The sequence below is a fragment of the Arachis stenosperma genome, chromosome 6 (assembly GCF_014773155.1).
Source record: "Arachis stenosperma cultivar V10309 chromosome 6, arast.V10309.gnm1.PFL2, whole genome shotgun sequence".
In the NCBI taxonomy this organism is placed as follows: domain Eukaryota; kingdom Viridiplantae; phylum Streptophyta; class Magnoliopsida; order Fabales; family Fabaceae; genus Arachis; species Arachis stenosperma.
In genome coordinates, this window is record NC_080382.1 from 112,403,588 (window position 1) to 112,426,125 (window position 22,538).

Genomic DNA, 22,538 nt, shown 5'->3' on the forward strand with positions numbered 1-22,538 from the left:
GTTTGGATTCTTACCTTTTCCTTCTTCTATTCTTTTCTTCTTCTACTAACATAAAGGAATCTCTCTACTGTGGTAAAGAGGATCCCTATTATTATTTTCTGTTCCCTTCTTTTTTATATGAGCAGGAGCAAGGACAAGAACAGTCTTGTTGAAGCAGATCCTGAACCTGAAAGGACTCTGAAGAGAAAACTAAGAGAAGCTAAATTACAACAATCCAGAGACAACCTTATAGAAATTTTCGAAAAAGAAGAGAAGATTGCAGCCGAAAATAATAATGTAAGGAGGATGCTTGGTGATTATACTACACCTACTTCCAAGTTTGATGGAAGAAGCATCTCAATCCCTACCATTAGAGCAAACAATTTTGAGCTGAAACCTCAACTAGTTACTCTAATGCAACAGAACTGCAAGTTCCATGGACTTCCATCAGAAGATCCCTACCAGTTTTTAACTGAGTTCTTGCAGATCTGTGAGACTGTTAAGACTAATAGAGTAGATCCTGAAGTCTACAGGCTCATGCTTTTCCCTTTTGCTGTAAGAGACAGAGCTAGAACATGGTTGGATTCACAACCTAAAAATAGCCTGGACTCATGGGATAAGCTGGTCGCGGCCTTCTTGGCTAAGTTCTTTCCTCATCAAAAGCTGAGCAAGCTTAGAGTGGATGTTCAGACCTTCAAACAAAAAGATGGTGAATCCCTCTATGAAGCTTGGGAAAGATACAAGCAAATGACCAAAAGGTGTCCTTCTGACATGCTTTCAGAGTGGACCATTTTGGATATATTCTATTATGGTCTATCTGAGTTCTCTAAGATCTCACTGGACCATTCTACAGGTGGATCCATTCACCTAAAGAAAACGCCTGCAGAAGCTCAAGAGCTTATTGACATGGTTGCAAATAACCAGTTCATGTACACTTCTGAGAGGAATTCCGTGAATAATGGGACACCTCAGAGGAAGGGAGTTCATGAAATTGATGCTCTGAATGCCATATTGACTCAGAACAAAATGTTGACTCAACAAGTCAACATGATTTCTCAAAGTTTGAATGGATGGCAAAATGCATCCAACAGTACTAAAGAGGCATCTTCTGAAGAAGAAGCTTATGATCCTGAGAACCCTGCAATGGCAGAGGTAAATTACATGGGTGAACCTTATGAAAACACTTATAATTCATCATGAAGAAATCATCCAAATTTCACATGGAAGGATCAACAAAAGCCTCAACAAGGCTTTAATAATGGTGGAAGAAACAGGCTCAGCAATAGCAAGCCTTTTCCATCATCTTTTCATCAACAGACAGAGAATTCTGAGCAGAACTCCTCTAGCTTAGCAAATATAGTCTCTGATCTGTCTAAGGCCACTTTAAGTTTCATGAGTGAAACAAGGTCCTCCATTAGAAATTTGGAGGCACAAGTGGGCCAGCTGAGTAAGAAAGTCACTGAAACTCCTCCTAGTACTCTCCCAAGCAATATTAAAGAGAATCCAAAAAGAAAGTGCAAGGCTATTGACATAATCAACATGGCCGAACCTAGAGAGGAAGGAGAGGACATGAATCCCAATGAGAAAGACCTCATGGGACGTCTCTCAAACAAGAAGGAGTTTCCTATTGAGAACCCAAAGGAATCTGAAGGTCATATAGAGACCATAGAGATCCCATTAAACCTCCTTCTGCCATTCATGAGCTCTGAAGACTATTCTTCCTCTGAAGAGGATGAAGATGTAACTGGAGAGCAAGTTGCTCAATATCTAGGAGCCATCATAAAACTGAATGCCAAGTTGTTTGGTAATGAAACTTGGGAAGGTAAACCTCCCTTGCTCATTAGTGAACTAGATACATGGGTTCAGCAAACTTTACCTCAAAAGAAACAATACCCTGGTAAATTCTTAATACCCTGTACAATAAGCACCATGACCTTTGAGAAGGCTCTGTGTGACCTGGGGTTAGGGATAAATCTTATGCCACTCTCTGTAATGGAGAAGCTGGGGATCATTGAGGTACAACCTGCCATATTCTCATTACAGATGGCAGACAAGTCAGTAAGACAAGCTTATGGATTGGTAGAGGATGTGTTAGTGAAGGTTGAAGGTCTTTACATCCCTGCTGATTTCACAATCTTAGACACTAGGAAGGAGGAGGATGAATGCATCATCCTTGGAAGACCTTTCCTAGCCACAGCAGGAGCTGTGATAGATGTTAACAGAGGAGAATTAGTCCTTCAATTGAATAGGGACTACCTTGTGTTTAAAGCTCAAGGATACTCCTCTGCAACCATGGAAAGGAAGCATGAAAAGCTTCTCTCAATACAGAGTCAAACAAAGCCCCACAATCAAACTCTAATTTTGGTGTTGGGAGGCCACAACCAAACTCTAAGTTTGGTGTTGGGAGTCTACAACATTGACCTGATCGCCTGTGAGGCTCCATGAGAGCCCACTATCAAGCTAGTGATAGTAAAGGAGCGCTTATTGGGAGGCAACCCAATTTTTATTTATCTAATTCTATTTTTATTTTTATTGTTCTTTTATGTTTTATTAGGTTCATGATCATGTGGAGTCACAAAACAAATACTAAAATTAAAAATAGAATAAAAAACAGCAGAAGAAATAGCACACCCTGGAGGAAGGGCTTACTGGCATTTAAACACTAGTAAAGAGCATCTGGCTGGCGTTCAACGCCAGAACAGAGCATGGATCTAGCGTTGAACGCCAGAAACATGCAGCAATCTGGCGTTTAAACGCCAGGATTGCACACTGAGGAAAGCTGGCGTTCAACGCCAGAAACATGCTGCAGACTGGCATTGAACACCCAAAACAAGCATAGAACTGGCGTTTAACGCCAGAAACAAGCATCAATCTGGCGTTAAACGCCAGGATTGCATGCAGAGGGCATTTTACATGCCTCATTGGTGCAGGAATGTAAATCCTTGACACCTCAGGATCTGTGGACCCGACAAGATCATCTCAGGATCTGTGGACCCCACAGGATCTCCACCTACCTCAACTTACCTTCTCTATTCTTCACACAATCCAATAACACTCTTCCTTAAATACCCTTCACCAATCAACTCAATCTCTTTTCCCAATTACCCTTTCACCACTCACATCCATCCACTCTTCCCCATAAACCCCACCTACCTTCAAAATTCAAAATCTCTTTCCCACCCAAACCCACCCTAAATGGCCGAACCTACTCCCTCTCCCTTCACTATATAAACCCCTCCATCCTTCTTCATTTTCACACAACACAATCCTCTCTTCTCCCTTTTGGCCGAATACACATCTCTCTCCCTCTCCTCCATATTTTCTTCTTCTTCTTCTATTCTTTCTTCTTTTGCTCGAGGGCGAGCAATATTCTAAGTTTGGTGTGGTAAAAGCATAGCTTTTTTTTGTTTTTCCATAACCACCTATGGCACCTAAGGCCGGAGATGGAGAGATTCATCTCAAAAGCCCATCAAGACCACTTCTATGAAGTTGTGGCCAAGAAGAAAGTGATCCCCGAGGTCCTTTTCAAGCTCAAGAAAAATGAGTATCCGGAGATCCGACATGAGATCCAAAGAAGAGGTTGGGAAGTTCTGACCAACCCATTCAACAAGTCAGAATCTTAATGGTTCAAGAGTTCTATGCCAACGCATGGATCACTAGGAACCATGATCAAAGTATGAACCCGAATCCAAAAAATTATCTTAAAATGGTTCGGGGGAAATACTTAGATTTCAGTCCGGAAAATGTGAGGTTGGCATTCAACTTGCCTATGATGCAAGAAGATGCACGCCCCTACACTAGAAGGGTCAACTTTGATCAAAGGTTAGACCAAGTCCTTATGGACATATGTGTGGAAGGAGCTCAATGGAAAAGAGACTCAAGAGGCAAGCCAGTTCAATTAAGAAGATTGGACCTTAAGCCTGTGGCTAGAGGATGGTTGGAGTTCATCCAACGCTCCATCATCCCACTAGCAACCGATCTGAAATTACTGTGGATCGGGCCATCATGATCCATAGCATCATGATTGGAGAGGAAGTAGAAGTTCATGAAGTCATCTCTCTTGAATTCTACAAAATAGCCGAAAAGTCCTCCACCCTGGCAAGGCTAGCTTTTCCTCATCTTATTTGTCATCTATGCTACTCAGCTGGAGTTATCATAGAAGGAGATATCCTCATTGAAGAGGACAAGCCCATCACTAAGAATATGATAGAGCAAACAAGAGAGTCCATTCATGGATCTCAAGAGACACATGAGGTGGCTCATCATCAAAAAATCCCTGAGATGCCTAAAGGGATGCATTTTCCTCCAAATAACTATTAGGAATAACTCAACACTTCTCTAGAAGATTTGAGTTATAACATGGACTAACTAAGGGTGGAACATCAAGAGCACTCCATCATTCTCCATCAGATTAGAGAAGATCAAAGAGCAATGAGGGAGGAGCAACAAAGGCAAGAAAGAGACATAGAAGAGCTCAAGGACATCATTGGTCCTTCAAGAAGAAGACGCCACTAAGGTGGACTCATTCCTTGTTCTTATTTCTCTATTTTTCGATTCTTATGCTATATATTTGTCTTTGTTTTTATCTTTACTACATGATCATTAGTGTCTAGTAACTATGTCTCAAGGCTATGAATAATTCCATGAATCATTCACCTCTCTTAAATGAAAAATGTTTCTAATTCAAAAGAACAAGAAGTACATAAGTTTCGAATTTATCCTTGAATTTAGTTTAATTATATTGATGTGGTGACAATACTTTTTGTTTTCTGAATAAATGCTTAAACAGTGCATATTTTTTATCTTGTTGTTTATGAATGTTAAAATTGTTGGCTCTTGAAAGAATGATGAACAAAGAGAAATGTTACTGATAATATGAAAAATCATAAATTTGATTCTTGAAGCAAGAAAAAGCAGTGAATAGCAAAAGTGGCAAAAAAAATTATAGAAAGAAAAAGAAAAAGCTAATAGCCCTTAAAACCAAAAGGCAAGGGTAAAAAGGATCCAAGGCTTTGAGCATCAATGGATAGGAGGGCCCAAGGAAGTAAATCCAGGCCTAAGCGGCTAAATCAAGCTGTCCCTAACCATGTGCTTGTGGCATGCAGGTCCAAGTGAAAAGCTTGAGACTAAGTGGTTAAAGTCATGATCCAAAGCAAAAAGAGTGTGCTTAAGAGCTCTGGACACCTCTAACTGGGGACTTTAGCAAAGCTGAGTCATAATTTGAAAAGGTTCATCCAGTCATGTGTCTGTGGCATTTATGTATCCGGTGGTAATACTGAAAAACAAAGTGCTTAGGGCCACGGCCAAGACTCATAAAAGTAGCTGTGTTCAAGAATCAACATACTTAACTAGGAGAATCAATAACACTATCTGAAATTCTAAGTTCCTATGGATACCAATCATTCTAAACTTCAAAGGATAAAGTGAGATGCCAAAACTGTTCAGAAGCAAAAAGCTACAAATCCTGCTCATCTAATTAGAACTAATATTCATTGATATTTTGGGATTCATAGTATATTCTCTTCTTTTTATCCTATTTGATTTTCAGTTGCTTGGGGACAAGCAACAAATTAAGTTTGGTGTTGTGATGAGCGGATAATTTATACGCTTTTTGACATTGTTTTTAGGTAATTTTTAGTAGGATCTAGCTACTTTTAGGGATGTTTTCATTAGTTTTTATGCTAAATTCACATTTTTGGACTTTACTATGAGTTTGTGTGTTTTTCTATGATTTCAGGTATTTTCTGGCTAAAATTGAGGGACCTGAGCAAAACTTTGATAAGGAGGCTGACAAAGGACTGCTGATGCTGTTGGATTCTGACCTCCCTGCACTCGAAATGGATTTTCTGGAGCTATAGAACTCCAAATGGCGCGCTCTCAACGGCTTTGGAAAGTAGACATCCAAAGATTTCCAGCAATATATAATAGTCCATACTTTATTCGAGATTAGATGACGTAAACTGGCGTTCAACGCCAGTTCCATGCTACATTCTGGAGTCAAATGCCAGAAACACGTCACAAACCAGAGTTAAACGCCAAAAATACGTTACAACTTGAAATTTAACTCCAAAAGAAGCCTCTGCACATGTGAAACTCAAGCTCAGCCCAAGCACACACCAAGTGGGCTCCGGAAGTGGATTTCTGCATCAATTACTTATTTCTGTAAACCCTAGTAGCTAGTCTAGTATAAACAGGACATTTTACTATTGTATTAGACATCTTGGTTTTCGTCTTTTATCTTAGCATCCATCTTTGGACGTTTAGTTCTTAGACTTTGGGGGCTGGCCATTCGGCCATGCCTGAACCTTGATCACTTATGTATTTTCAACGGTGGAGTTTCTACACACCATAGATTAATTAAGGGTGTGGAGCTCTACTTTACCTCGAGTTTTAAATGCAATTACTACTATTTTTTATTCAAATCGGCTTATTCTTATTCTAAGATATTCATTGCACTTCAACATGATGAACGTGATGATCCGTGACACTCATCATCATCCGTCCTTATGAACGCGTGCTTGACAATCACTTCCGTTCTACCTTAAACCGGGTGCATATCTCTTGGATTCCTTAATCAGAATCTTCGTGGTATAAGCTAGAATTGTTGGCGGCATTCATGAGAATCCGGAAAATATAAACCTTGTCTGTGGTATTCTGAGTAGGATTCAGGGATCGAATGACTGTGACGAACTTCAAACTCGCGATTGTTGGGCGTGATGACAAACGCAAAAGAATCAATGGATTCTATTCCGACATGATCGAGAACCGACAGATGATTAGCCGTGCTGTGACAAGAGCATTTGGACCTTTTTCATTGAGAGGATGGGATGTAGCCATTGACAACGGTGATGCCCTACATACAGCTTGCCATGGAAAAGAGTGAGAGGGATTAGATGAAAGCAGCAGGAAAGCAGAGATTCAGAAGGAACACAGCATCGTCATACACTTATCTGAAATTCCCACCAATGATTTACATAAGTACTTCTATCTCTATTTTATGTTTTATTTATCTTTATATTCGAAAACTCCATAACCATTTATTTTCCGCCTAACTGATATTTACAAGATGACCATAGCTTGCTTCATACCAACAATCTCCATGGGATCGACCCTTACTCATGTAAGGTTTATTACTTGGACGACCCAGTGCACTTGCTGGTTAGTTGTGCGGAGTTGTGAAGAAAGTACTGAGTTAGTAGATGCGCATACCAAGTTGAATGCCATTGTTAGAGATCACAATTTTGTGCACCATCCATGCGTTCCTATCTCTACTTCCTACCGTTCCTCCTTGATCCCAGCAGAAAACACAGATAGTGCAAATAAGTAAAACACAAGTAATATACATATACAACAGATAATTCAACTAGCAATTGAACATGTTATACAAGTTGATGAAATGCAAGTAAACAAAGCAAACAAAGACATAAGGATGCATATGATGAATGCCTGTCCTATTGGTTGTGATATCACTTGACTTTTTAACTGTCAACCCGACACATCCCCTTGGGATGTCAAATTTTCGTCACGAATATAATTGGCACCTCAAGGATATAGTGCCCAACACATTATCCAGGGATATAGTGTCCGGCACACTCTTGTGACTCGAAAGGATGCGAGTGGGATACTCTACCTCAGATCTTACATCAGAATATAAGCGGGATAAACCACCGTCCTTATGCCGGCGTCGCAACCTCGACAAGAGGGATTAACCACCATCTTTTCTAGGTGCATAGAAACTTAGCAATCATAGCACATCAGTAGTATATTACTTAGTCTCAATGATCGCTGTCATTCTCATCATGTTCAACAACCTTAATCATTCATTTTTCTCAAGACATCATTCACTCAACACTCCGCCAATCCACTCAAGTTATTTCATCCACAGAACTTCCAAAGTATAAGTCACTGTCTCTTATTTTATAATAGAAAATATCTAAGTAAATCCACTCATTGTATTCCCCCTTGTCCTAAAGCCTAAATACTAGATAGGGAATCCTAAACAATAATTATAGAGGTTTAGAAAGTTGGAGGAGTGACTAAAAACATAAAAATAATATTTTCAGCAAAACAGGGGTCATGCGTATGCGTGCCCATTCCCACGTATGCAAGAGTGTGAAATTATCAATGTCGCGTATGCGAGTTACATCCGCGTATGCGAACACTTGAAACAGAAACGGGGTCTCGCATACTGATGCGTGAGCATCTTTCCTACATTTTTCTAATGAATTTGCATTTAATTTGTTGAGTTTAATCAATAATTAATTATATTTTAGCCACTATAGATGCTACTTTAAGTCGTGTACAATTTTATTTATTTTAGGTAGCTTTCGGATGGATTTGATGGAGTTTCCACAGAAAAAGAGAAGAAGGCGAATGATGCTGTCAACCCTGACCTCTCTGCATTCAAACCTGAATAACTCAAGCTACAGAGATCCAATTGACATGATTCTAGTGGCGTTGGAAAGCTAACTTCCAGAGCTTTCCAACGATATAAAATAGTTCATACTTCTTCTCCATCAATTCGGCCAAGGCTGCGCCTAACTTGAGATTTCTTAAGTTAGGCGTGGATTATTAAGGAATCAAGTGGTCCCCAACTCTCCAAGAAGCAAGCATGCAATCTCCTATTAATTATGATTTAAACTTTATTTTATTTAAAATTAGGAAAAGATATTATTTAGTTTTAGAAAATATATTTTACATTAATTAGGATTAGATATAAAAGGAAAAAGAATCTTCTCTCTTCTCTTCTACTTCATTCTGCAATTTACAATTTACCTTAATCCTAGTTTTCTTTCTGAATCATGAGCAACTAAACCTCCACTGTTAAGGTTAAGAATTTTTTTCGTTCTTTATTTTACGAATCTGGGTGGAACGGAAGTATGACCTTGGTTCTAATTGAGTTCTTGTATAACTTGGAAAAGCTCTTCACTTGAACAACAGCTTGAAAACATATTCTCCTAAATTTCATATTATCTGGACTTATTGGGATACGTGACATATAATCCTCTTATATTTGGGTAATTAGGATTTTTGTGGCATATAAACTAGAATTGAACTTCACCCTATAATTGGAATTAAGTGACCAAGGAATTGGCAGTTGATGAATTTTAGAGGAGACTAAAAAGGTCTAAGGAATTAGAGTTTAGTTAAATATAGTTTGCCATGAATTAAATCTTGCATGATTAAAATAGTTAATAAGAAAAGTTAATCCCAGAAAATAGATATCTCTGAAGCCTTAACTGTTTTCTCCATATATTATTCACAACTTGTTTACTACTTGCTTTATTAATTTTCTGAATTTACTGTTTGATACAATTGAGACCCAAACGCTCTTTTCTATTTGTCTAACTAAGTAAATCACTTAACCGTTGTTGCTTAGTCCATCAATCATTGTGGGATCAACCCTCACTCACTTGAGGTATTACTTGGTACGACCCGGTGCACTTGTTGGTTAGTTTATGGGTTATAAATTCCGCACCAAGTTTTTGGCGCTGTTACCGGAGATTGATTGTGATTGACTACTATTCGTTGTTTAATTGCTTAGATTAGATAATTTTTCTTTTAATTTCTCTTCCTTTTCGTTCATTAACCCCTGCCCCTGTTTTCTTTTTTTTTTTACTTCCTTTTTGCTTTTGATTTTTTTATTTTTGTCCGTTTTTTTTTATTTTATTTTATTTTTTTATTTTCATTTTCTTTTATTTTTGTTTTCGTTTCCTTTCATTTTTTTTCTATAATCTATTAGTTTTGTTTTATTTTTGTCTTTAATTTTCGAAAAAAAAAGAAATTTTATCATATATTTTTCTTTAGTTTCTGAAATTAAGTTTGGTCTCCCCTAGTTATTTTTATTTTAATTTTCCTGTTTATTTTTTTTTAATTTTCAAAATTTTTCAGCTTTAATTATTTAGTTGGTTTATTTTATTTATTTTACACAGGTTACCTCACTGGGAATTCTCTACACTCTGATGTAGAGATTTCTATATTTTCTTATTTTCTGTTTGTTTATGAGAAGGAATAGAGACAAGGAACCTCTTTTAGACTTTGATCCTGAACTCGAAATGACTTTCAGGTGGCGTTTGCAACAAGCAAGACTTTACAAGGCTGTAGAGTCCACTATGGATCATAATAATGCTGCTAATGCAAATGTGGTAAATCCAGTTGGAAATGAACAACCTAGAAGAATGCTTGGCTCATACACTGCTCCTACTGCAGATCTTTACAAAAAAAGCATTATGGTGTCTCCTATAGCTGCGAACAACTTTGAACTGAAGCCACAGCTAGTCACTTTAGTGCAACAAAATTGTCAATATCATGGACTCCCTCAGGAAGATCCCAATCAGTTTATCTCTAATTTTCTGCAAATTTGTGATACTGTGAAAATTAATGGGGCAAATCCTGAGGTGTACAAACTTATGCTCTTCCCATTTACTTTGAGGGATAGAGCAAAGCTATGGTTAGATTCTCAACCCAAAGAGAGTCTGGATACTTGGGAGAAGGTTGTTACTGGATTTCTTACTAAATTTTTTTCACCAAAGAAGCTGACTAAGCTTAGGGTGGAGGTTCAGACCTTCAAACAGAAGGATAGTGAGACCTTTTATGAAGCTTGGGAGAGATACAAACTACTGACCAGACAATGTCCTCCGGACATATTTTCTAAATGGACTCAGCTAGACATCTTTTATGAAGGCTTGGGTGAAATGTCCAAGATGTGTTTAGATAATTCTGCAGGTGGTTCATTGCACATGAAGAAGACACCGGAGAAAACTATTGAGCTTATTGAGTTGGTTGCTAGCAACCAATATTTATACTCATCTAACAAGAATTCTGTGAACTCTAAAATCCCTCAGAAGAAAGGTGTTATGGAAGTAGAAGCTCTTGATGCTATCCTTGCTCAGAATAAAATTTTGAGTCATCAGATGAGTTTAATTTCTCAACAATTGAGTAGGATGCAGGTTTCAGCTGTTAACACTCAGAATGCACCTCAAGAGATCCCTTATGACATGACAGGTAATTTTATGCAAAATGAGAATTATGATTATACTCAATTTTCTTCTGGACAGGTCAATTACATGGGGAATGCTTCTAGAAACCCCAATAATGACCCATACTCTAAGACCTATAATCAGGAGTGGAGAAACCACCCAAATTTTGGGTGGAGAGAGCAACCTCAGGGATCACAGAATTTTAACAATAATTCTTAGGGTGGTTTTCAGCAGAATAATTATAATAACCGCCAGTTTCAGTCTCATCATCAACAACCACCTCTACAGGCAAATTCTCAGCCCCAGGAGAACACTGATATGGAAGCAGTAATGAATCATTTTATGCAGAAAACTAGAGCTTCCCTCAGAAACTTGGAGGTACAGGTAGGCCAGTTGAGCAAGCAAATACCTGAGAGGCCTCCAAGTACGTTCCCTGGTGATACAGTGGTGAATCCAAGAGAGGATGCCAGGCTATCACCTTGATAAGTGGACAAGTGACAAGTACAAAAGCACAAGTTAATGAGGAGCCAGTTGAAGAAGAAGCTCCAGAGGAGAAGAAAGAAGAAATAGAGCACGTCCCTCCAAAGCGTGCAGACAACCCATTCCCAGACTCTCTTGACACTTATCCTACATTGCCAAAAGCTCCTGAGTACAAGCCTAAAATGCCATATCCTCACAGACTTCAAAAAGAGACCAAGGACAAACATTTTTTAAAGTTCTTGGAAGTCTTTAAAAAGTTACAAATCAATATTCCTTTTGCTGAGGTTTTGGAGCAAATGTCTCTCTATGTCAAATTCTTGAAGGAGTTGTTGTCAAAGAAGAAACCTTTAAAGGGAGACGAGACAGTGGTCCTGACTAAGGAATGTAGTGCCATCATTCAAAATAACTTGCCAAGGAAGATGCCAAATCCAGGGAGCTTTCAAATTCCATGCACCATTGGGAGCACAACCTTTGAGAAAACATTATGTGATCTAGGAGCAAGCATCAATGTAATGCCCTTGTCTGTGATGAAGAAGCTGCAAATCCAAGAGGTACACCAACAAGGATAGCATTACAGATGGCAGATAAATCTATAAAGCCTGCATACAGATTAGTGGAGAATGTCTTGGTCAAAGTGGGTAAGTTCTTCCTCCCAGCAGATTTTGTGATTCTTGACACTAGGGAGGATGAGAATGCCTCTATAATCCTAGGAAGACCATTCCTAGCCACTGGGAGAGCTCTCATTGATGTGGAAGAAGGTGAATTAGTGCTTAGAGTGCATGATGAGCAACTAGTCTTTCATGTCTTCAAAGATATACATTCAGCAAGTGAAGAAGAGAGGTGCATGCAGATTGAGCTTATTGATCCAAACCTTCAAGAACCTCCTGATGATACACAACAGGAATTGCAGCTCAAACCTCCTTTGGTGACAAATAATAAAATTTCTCCTGACATCAAACCTAAGTTTGGTGTCGGGAATGCATCATCCACCAAGGTGGAGGTTCCCAAAAAGAAGAAAGTACCCAGGGGATGGAGAAACAAAAAGATTCCCACTGAAGACTTCTCCCAAGAATGAAGGTGGTGTTGACTAGCAATCCAGTGTTCACTTATACAGTAAATAGAACCCTCTCTCTGGAGCATATTGAGCTACTTTATGGGGACACAGGGAGAAGATTCACAATGAAGGGTGAAGAACTGAGCCCCTATGATCCTCCTCCTTAGAGGAGCTGACCGTCAAGCTAGTAACGGTAAAGAAGCACTTGTCAGGAGGCAACCCGATAATTTCGTATCCTTAATTATTTTTCCGTTGCATTAATTATATTATTTGTTTGCTTTTTATTGAGTTTTTACTGTTTTCCTTTGTTTTACATATGCTTGATCATGCAGAACTTTTAGAACAGGAATAGGAGCAATTAAGAAGAATTTTTGACACCCTATTTTCAGCTTTTCTTTGCTTGAGGACAAGCAAAGTTTTAAGTTTGGTGTTGTCACTTCACATTTGGCCTTTTCTGTTTATTTTAATAGCACCAAAGGGAGATGAATGTTCTTCATGGAGGAATGAGACGGCCACCAGCATAACTAAGGTGGTTGAGTTCTTTTCATTCTATTTCTCTTCCGTTCTTATTTTGTTGTCTTCTATTTTCTGTTGCTTTGATTGCTTGCATGATCTTTAGTACTTTCAGTTCTTAGATTTAATTTCATTTTATCATTTGCTTTCAGTAAAAAAAGGTCTCATGTACCACTCACTGAACTTGAATCTAAAAAGAAAAGAAAAGAAGTGATGTATTGCATGAGAAATTGAGTTTATATTTAATATTAGTCTTGTTTACTTAAATGTGGTGGTATTATTTGTGATTCTGAATGAATGACAAGAACAGTATATATTTGAATTTGAATCAAAGGATGTTGATGTATAAGAAACAAGACTTTAGAGAACTATTATGACTTCTCTGAAATTAGTGAAAGCTTAATCCTTGAAGCAGAAGAAATAGCAAAAGAAAAATAAAAGCAAGGTCTAAGGCTCTGAGCATCAATGACTAAGGAGGTCAGACATGATTAAAAGCTCAAAGAGTTGTTTCCTTAGTCATATGCTTGTGGTGTTCTTGTGTCAAGTAATCCTTGAGACAGAATATCTAGAGTCGAGGCCAAATACATTTAGCAGAGTATGCCAAAGGCTTTGAGCACCAATGTCTGGGAATAACTGAAAGAAAAATCAGAACTTAAAGAGAGTTCCCCAGTCAAGTACTTGTGGTATTTTTGTGTCAAGTGAAGCTTGAGACAAAACATTTAAAGTCACGGCTAGACTCAAGGTGCAAAGCACCAATTCATTGAGAAGTAAAGGATGTATGATGTGTTTAAGGATTAAACTAGAGTACAAAGAGCAGAGAATTCATAATATGATCCGGATTCTAATTCCGAATGACAGTGACATTCCTTTGATTCAAAGGAGAGTGAGATGGCAAAACTGTTCGGAATTATAATAGATAAACACCACTTTAAGAAGAGACATAAGCATAACTAAACTCTCACCTCTCATGCAAATTCACATCTTAATCATGTACTAAATTTGGTTGCTTGAGGACAAGCAACAATTCAAGTTTGGTGTTGTGATGCGTGAGCATCTTTCCTATATTTTCCTAGTGAATTTGCATTTAATTTGTTGAGTTTAATCAAGAATTAATTATCTTTTAGCCACTATGGATGCTATTTTGAGTCGTGTGCAATTCTGTTTATTTTAGGTAGCATTCGGATAGATTTGATGGAGTTTCCGCTGAAAAAGAGAAGAAGGCGAATGATGCTGTCAACCCTGACCTCTTTGCACTCAAACCTAAATAACTCAAGCTACAGAGGTCAAATTGACAAGATTCTAGAAGCGTTGGAAAGCTAGCTTTCCAACGATATATAATAGTCCATACTTCTTCTCGATCAATTCGGCCAAGGCTGCGCCTAACTTGGGATTTCTCAAGTTAGGCATGGATTATTAAGGAATCAAGTGGTCCCTAACTCTCCAAGAAGCAAGCACGCAATCTCCTATTAATTCTGATTTAAACTTTATTTTATTTAAAAATAGGAAAAGATATTATTTAGTTTTAGAAAATATATTTTACATTAATTAGGATTAGATATAAAAGAAAAAAAAATCTCATCTGTTCTCTTCTACTTCATTATGCAATTTACAATTTACCTGAATCCTAGTTTTCTCTCTGAACCATGAGCAACTAAACCTCCACTGTTAAGGTTAGGAGCTCTGTCTATTGTATAGATTGATACTATTATTTTTCTATTTTAATTCATGTACTGATTTATATTTCAAGAATTATTTTCGTTCTTTATTTTATGAATCTGGGTGGAACGGAAGTATGACTTTAGTTCTAATTGAGTTCTTGTATAACTTGGAAAAGCTCTTCACTTGAACAACATCTTGAAAACATATTCTCCTAAATTTCATATTATCTAGACTTAACGGGATACGTGACATATAATCCTCTTATATTTGGGTAATTAGGATTTTGTGGCATATAAACTAGAATTGAACTTCACCCTCTAATTGGAATTAAGTGACCAAGGAATTGGCGGTTGATGAATTTTAGAGGAGACTAAAAAGGTCTAAGGAATTAGGGTTTAGTCACATATAGTTTGCCATGAATGAAATCTTGCAAGATTAAAATAGTTAGTAAGAAAAGTTAATCCAGAAAATAGATATCTCTGAAGCCTTAACTATTTTCTCTATATATTATTCACAACTTGTTTACTACTTGCTTTATTAATTTTCTGAATTTACTGTTTGATGAAATTGAGACCCAAATGCTCTTTTCTATCTGTCTAACTAAGTAAATCACTTAACCGTTGTTGCTTAGTCTATCAATCCTCGTGGGATCGACCCTCACTCACTTGAGGTATTACTTAGTACGACCCGGTGCACTTGCCGATTAGTTTGTGGGTTATAAATTCCGCACCACATACGCACGCCAATGGTCGCATATGTATGGGTGTAAAATTAGCATTTTCACATATGTATGAGTGTTAGGCAGTAGCCAATCCTCGCGTACGCATGCCTGTTCCACGTCCGCATGCCTCCCAATTTTCAGAAAAGCTGTTTTGCTGCATAATTCAATTTTTTACACCAAACTTCAAATAAGCATAACTTTTTCGTTATGAAAATCATTTTCATCCTGTTCTTCAAATGACATAAACTTCACGTGCCCAATTTTCATTCAAAATAAGTTCACAAAATTTGGGAGTCTGGAAGCCAAGTTATGGCCTGTTGAAGTTGCTTAAAAACAAGGTTTTACCAAAATTTTTCAAAGTTCTCTATTTTTCCAAAACTCAACCAAACCAATTCAACCAAACCCAAATCAATACCTAAGAAATCCTCAATCATTCCTCAAGTATTCAAACACCTAATTCATTTAACTCATTCAACAACTCCAACAATCATCAATTTTACATATATCAAATCTTTCATTCAATTAATCACATTATCATCCATTCACCATCATCAAAACTCATAATCATCATCATCAACCATCATCAACATCAATAATCATCATAACTCTCCATCAACATCAACAACTATCATCAATTATCATCAACATCAATATTCATCATCAATTCAATCTTATCCTAAGGTATACTAGCTAAGTTGCCCACAACATTACAAAATATTCACACAAGCATAAAATTACAAAAAATAATCTCCTCCTCACAAGCCTTCAGGCTTAGCCACCAAAAATGAACAAGTCCCAGCTGAAATTCTCAATTTCAAGTGCACAAATTCTTCAATTCAACTCCAATCAACAATAATTTAAGCTATATCCATACAAATTACCAAAATTAAGTCACTAGGCCTCACAAATACATCAAACTATAAGGGTTTTGAAGTGGCTTACCTCACCCAATGGTATTTTGGGATAAAACTCAACAATAATATAATGTTAGTTGACACCTAAACAACCAAAATCATAAAACTCACTCAATCCCCATAGCCAAAAACACAAAATTATGTGGAAGAGAGAACTGTATAAGAAATTGAAAGTTCTATTACCACTTTGTTAGAATGAAATCGAAGAGCTCGGTGAAAGATTTGTGTGGCCACAAATGGCATGCAAATCGGAGCTCAGAATCACAAGTTATAGTGATTTAAAGAGGAAGGTGAATAGTAAAACCCTTCTCTTCTCTTCTTTCTCTCTTCATCACCCTTCTCTCACTTTCTACAAAGGGAAGATGAAGTATTGATGTGTGAGCATCTTTTCTTTATTTTCTTATTATCTTAGATACGAATTTATTACGTTCTATTAAGATTTTAGTGTTTGAAGCCTATTTGGATGCTACTTTGAGGCGCATTGTGATTTTAATTATTTCAGGAAAAATTTGGACGAGTTTGGTAGAGTTCGTGCAGAAGAAAAAGAAAGAAATGTAATGCTGCCAAGCTGGTGCCAAATGCTGCTACTGGGCGTTTGGCGCTGAGTGCCTCGTAACACGTGCAACCGTTCTGTTGGGTTGGCGCTAAACGCCACGACCAGGTGTTTAGCACCGAGAGTTTCATAAAATACGCTAGACAGACATGCTGGTGGCGCCAAACACCAAGTCTGGCATTTAGCGCCAAGAAGACAGCAAGAGCACCAATTGATTCGGTCTCAGCGGCACTAAACACCGAACCTGGCGTTTAATGCCAATAACGCACATGGGTTCGTACGGAAGGCTTTATTCATGGATTTAGATAATGATTAATTAATTATTTATTTTCTTTTCATTAGTAATTAAAACAAAACACAATGCTTTGGGCCTTTAGTAGTGATTATTTTATTTTAATTTCAAATCAATTAGGTTAGATATAAAAGGGAAAAAGATTCATCCCTTCGTGCTTCCATGTTTTCTCTTCCTCATTCTGCATCCTACACACTTTTTGAAACCCTAGGTTTTCTCTAAGCCGTAAATAACTAAACCTCCTCTGTTAATGTTAGGAGCTCTGTTTATTCTATGGATTAATATTATTGTCATTATACTTTTAATCAATGTACTAATTTATATTCAATGATTACTTTCGTTCTTCATCTTATGAATTTGAGTATATTGGAAGATAGCTCTTTTTCTACATGAAATCTTATTGATTTTTGGAAAACTTAACTTACTTGAATAATAGCTTAAAAGTAACTCCTCCTAATTACCTGGACTTAACATGATACGTAATATATAATCATCTTATATTTGGGTAATTAGGGTTTTCGTGGCTAATAAACTAGAACTGGACCTAAACCTTTAATCTTAATTAAGTGACCAAGGAATTGACGGTTAATTAGGTTAGAGGAGATTAAATCACTAAGGAATTAGGGTTTAATCAATTAAAGTTTTTCATGAATTAAATCTTGCTCGGTTAAAGTGATTGGTAAAAACCATTAACCCGGAAAAATAAATATCTCTGAAACCTTAACTGTTTCTCACATACTTTTCACACCAATTTTATTGTTTGCTGTCTTAATTCTGGAATTACTATTTAATGTTTTTTGAATCCAAAACACTAATTTATGCTTGTCTGACTAAGTGAATCACTCAATTATCATTGTTTGATCCATCAATCCTCGTGGGATCGGCCCTCACTCACCTGAGGTACGGTATTACTTGGTACGACCTGGTGCGCTTGTCGGTTCAGTTGTGGTATTCTAAATTCCGCACTAAGTTTTTGGTGCTGTTGCCAGGGATTGGCTATGATTGACAACTAGTCGTTGTTTGATTCCTTAAATTAGACATTCTTTAATTAAATTTTATTTATTTATGTTCTTTATTTTTTCGAAAATTGGCTTTTCATTTGTTTAAAAAATTTTCCTTAATTTCTGAAATTAAGTTTGGTATCCCTTAATTTTAATTTATTTTTCGTATTTATTTTTTCATTTTTATTTTCAAAATTGTTGGTCTAATTTCAGTAATTATTTTTGAATTTTTAGTCTATTATTTTTAGTAATTTTCAAAATTTTTAGCTTTATTCATCTAGTTTATTTTATTTTATATCTTTTACTCAAGTTACCTCACTAGGAATTCTCTTCACTCGACGTAGAGATTCTCACTTTTTTTATTTTTCTATTTATTTATGAGAAGGAATGGGAAAAAGAACCTCTTCCAGAATTTGATTCTGAGAATGAGAGGACATTAATAAGGCGTTTACATCAGGCTAGAGCTTACAAAACTGCTGAGAATCTCAAGGACAATTTTGAGAAAGAAGCTGAAGGATTTACTATGGATCCTAACAACAACAATAACAATGTTGTTAATCCCCATGTTCTCAATGCTCCTAATGTACCTGAGAAACCAAGAAGGATATTGAGCTCATACACTGCTCTTAGCCCCAACTTCTATGGCAATAGCATTGTTCTACCTCCTGTAGCTGCTAATAATTTTGAGTTGAAGTCTCAACTCATCTCTTTGGTGCAACAAAATTGCCAGTTTCATGGACTCCCGTAGGAAGACCCTAACTTGTTTATCTCAAATTTTTTGCAAATCTGTCACTGTGAAGATCAATGGAGTTCATCTGAATATCTATAGGTTGCTTCTCTTTTCGTTTGCTGTAAGGGACAGAGCCAAGCAGTGGCTTGATACACAGCCCAAGAAGAGCTTGGATACATGGGACAAGTTGGTTAATAGATTCTTAACCAAATTCTTTCCACCTCAGAAGCTGACTAAGTTGAGGAATGATGTTCAGACTTTCAAGTAGAGAGAGGGTGAATCTCTTTATGAAGCCTGGGAGAGGTACAATATGATGCTCAGGAAGTGTCCTCCTGACATGTTTTCATACTGGATTCAGTTACAGATTTTCTATGATGGACTTACTGAGGTCGCCAAAATATCTCTGGATAATTCTGCAAGTGGGTCTCTTCACATGAAAAAGACTCCTGAGGAAGCTCTTGATTTGATTGAGATGGTTGCTAACAACCAATATCTATATTCTTTTGAGAGAACCTCTGTGAGAAAAAGAGTCATGGAATTAGATGCTTTAGATGCAACTCTTTCTCAGAACAAGGCTATGTCTTAACAAATTAATGCTATTACTCAACACTTGAGTGAAATGTAAGTCTCAGCCGTCAATACTCAAGATACATCCTATGATATATGTGGTGGCTTCCCTCAAAGTGAAAGTTATAATTATGGCCAATGTTTCCTTAAACAGGTCAAATATATGGTCAATTCCTCTAGACTCCCCAATAATGATCCTTTCTCTAAGACTTATAATCCGGAATGGAGGAATCACCCTAATTTTGGATGGGAAATCAACCACAGAAGCAACAAAATTTTGGCAACAATTCTCAAGGCTATTTCAATCAGAACAACTTTAACAACTGCTAGTTCCAACCCTCTCAACCACAACAAGCACCTTTTCATCCTCAGAAATCATCTGATTTGGATTCTATTATTGCAGAACTCTCCAAGAGTACTCATAGTTTTATGTAGAAAACCAAAGCTTCACTCAAAAACTTGGAGATTCAAGTGGGTCAGTTGAGTAAACAAGCACCTAAGAGGCCGCCTAATACTCTTCCTAGTGACACAGTGTCTAATCTAAGGAAAAAATGCAAGGTCATTCATCTCTGAAGTGGTAAGGTAACAACTTCAGAAGCAAATGTTAGTGAGGAGCCAGTTGAAAAAGAAGCGCAGGAGGAGGTAAAAAGTAAAAAGGAGCACACCCCCCTAGACACCCGGATAACCCTTTTCAGTTGATCTTGAGAAATATCTGGTGTTGCCTAAAGCACCTGAGTATAAGCCCAAGATGCTATATCCTCAGAGACTTTAGAAAGCCTCCAAAGACAAGCATTTTTCCAAATTTTTAGAGGCCTTCAGGAAGCTTTAGATCAACATTTCTTTTGCAGAGGCCCTTGAACAAATACCTCTTTATGCCAAGTTCATGAAGGAGTTGTTGACTAACAAGAGGAATTATAAAGAGAGTGAAACAGTGGTGCTTACCAAGAAATATAGTGCTATTATTCAGCAAGATCTCCTAGAGAAAATACAAGATTCGAGAAGCTTTTTTATTCCTTGCACCATTGAAGACATCACTATTCAGATGGCATTATGTGACCTTGGAGCTAGCATCAACCTCATGCCACTTTCATTAATGAGAAAGCTCAAAATTAATGAGGTAAAACCCACACGTATTTCTCTTCAACTTGCTGACCGACCAACTAAGTTTTCTTTGGGAGTTGTTGAGAATTTACTTGTGAAAGTAAGACTATTTATTTTTCCTACTAATTTTTTCATACTAGATATGGAAGAGGGCAAAAATGCCTCTATTATTTTGGGAAGACCCTTTTTAGCTACAGGGAGAGCCCTTATTGATGTTCAAAAGGGTGAATTAACTCTAAGGGTCAATGAAGATGAAGTTATCCTAAATGTGTTTGAGGCCTTGCAACACTCAAGTGATTCTGAGGGGTGTATGAGAGTTGATCTTGTTGAGCCACTAGTTCAAGAGGTATTGGAAGCTAAAGAGCTTGAAGGTGTTCTAGAACCTCCTTCTGAGGATGATTTGCTTGATATTGATGATCCTCCACCTCAGAAGGAGAGACCTCACATGCCTATTATAGAGGAAAGGCCTCCAAAACTTGAGTTAAAACTCTTGCCTCCATCTTTGAAGTATGCATTTCTAGGCGAGCATGATTCTTATCCAGTGATTATTAGCTTCTCTCTGAGGTATGAGGGAGAGGAAGTGCTACTTGAAGTACTCAAGAGGCATAAAATGGCTCTTGGGTGGACCATTAGTGATTTGAAGGGGATTAGTCTGGCTAAGTGTATGCAGAAGATCTTGTTTGAGGATGATGCTAAACCAGTTGTGCAATCACATAGGCGACTAAATCCAACCATGAAAGAGGTGGTCCAAAAAGTGGTACTAAAACTTTGAGAAGCCAGTCTTTTGAGGCTGGTTGGAGTTTATTCAGCGCTCCATCATCCCAACAAGCAACCACTCAGAGGTTACCATAGACCGAGCAGTGATGATTCACTGTATCATGCTTGGTAATGAGGTAGAGGTGGAGTGAGTGATTCTGCAGGATATTTATAGCATTGCTTCCAATGCTTCTACTAGTGCCAGGCTGGCATTTCTGCACCTGATTTACCCTTTATGATGTTGCCAGGGTGCGAATTGATCATGATACCCTCATCCCCATTGAGAGGCCCATGTCCAAGAAGATGATAAAGTATGCTCAAGAGTATGCTAGATCCCCGAGGGAGGAGCCAGTTCACCCACCTCAGGCAGAGCAGCCAGCAGTGCCTTAGGGACATTACTTTCCTCCACAAGAGTACTGGTAGTAGCTGACCTCTTCTATTGAATAGCTGAGGATGGATCATGAGGGCTACTATACTCTCCTTCAATAGCTTTTGGAGGAGCAGCAGAGTCAGTGGTGGAAAATAGAACAGATGAGGCAAGAATTCGGATCTCAGAGAGGATTCCCGGGAGGAAGCAGCCACCAGAACGACTGAGGTGGTTGAGTTCTTTTTATGTTATTTCCTTATTTCTAGTTTCAGTTATTATATCCTATTTTCTGTTATTTGTTTCCAATCCTTTGCATGAGTAGTAGTAATTTTAGCTTTTTTGTTTATTATTTTCTATTTTTATTTTTAGTTAAACGTTGTCTCATGTATCAGCTATTGAGCTTGAATCTGAGAAAGAAAAGAAAAAGAAAGAAATGGTATAATGTATGAGAACTTGAGTTTATATATTCTGAATTGTCTTATTTATTTTGATGTGGTGGTATATATCTGTAGCTCTGAATGTATAAACTAAATAATGCATATTTGAGCTTAGAGTTAAGGTTGTTAGTTCTTGAGGTACAGGAGTTTGGAGAAGTATTACGAATTCTCTAAATTAAACAAGAAATTAATCCTTGAAGCAAAAGAAACAACAAAACAAAAGAAAATAAAAAGAAAATAAAAACTAATGTCCAAGGTTCTGAGCATCAATGGCTAGGAATGTTAAGTATGATCAAAATCTTAAAAGAGTTATTCTCCTAGTCATATGCTTGTGGTGTGAATGTATCAAGAAATTCTTGAGACAGAGCACTTAGAGTCAAGACCAAGTGCGATTAAAGAGTATGCCAAAGGCTCTAAGTACCACTGACTAAGAAA

At 37.4% G+C, this 22,538-nt stretch overlaps 2 non-coding genes across 2 annotated transcripts; both read right to left on the reverse strand.

Moving 5' to 3' along the window:
- Nucleotides 1-648: 648 nt before the first annotated feature.
- Nucleotides 649-756, reverse strand: LOC130937654 (small nucleolar RNA R71). The gene has a single exon (XR_009068863.1). It is a non-coding gene; the product is annotated as a small nucleolar RNA R71 (small nucleolar RNA).
- Nucleotides 757-10,520: 9,764 nt separating this feature from the next.
- On the reverse strand, nt 10,521-10,629 carry LOC130937453 (small nucleolar RNA R71). Its single transcript, XR_009068673.1, has one exon. It is a non-coding gene; the product is annotated as a small nucleolar RNA R71 (small nucleolar RNA).
- Between the last annotated feature and the right edge of the window lie 11,909 nt (nt 10,630-22,538).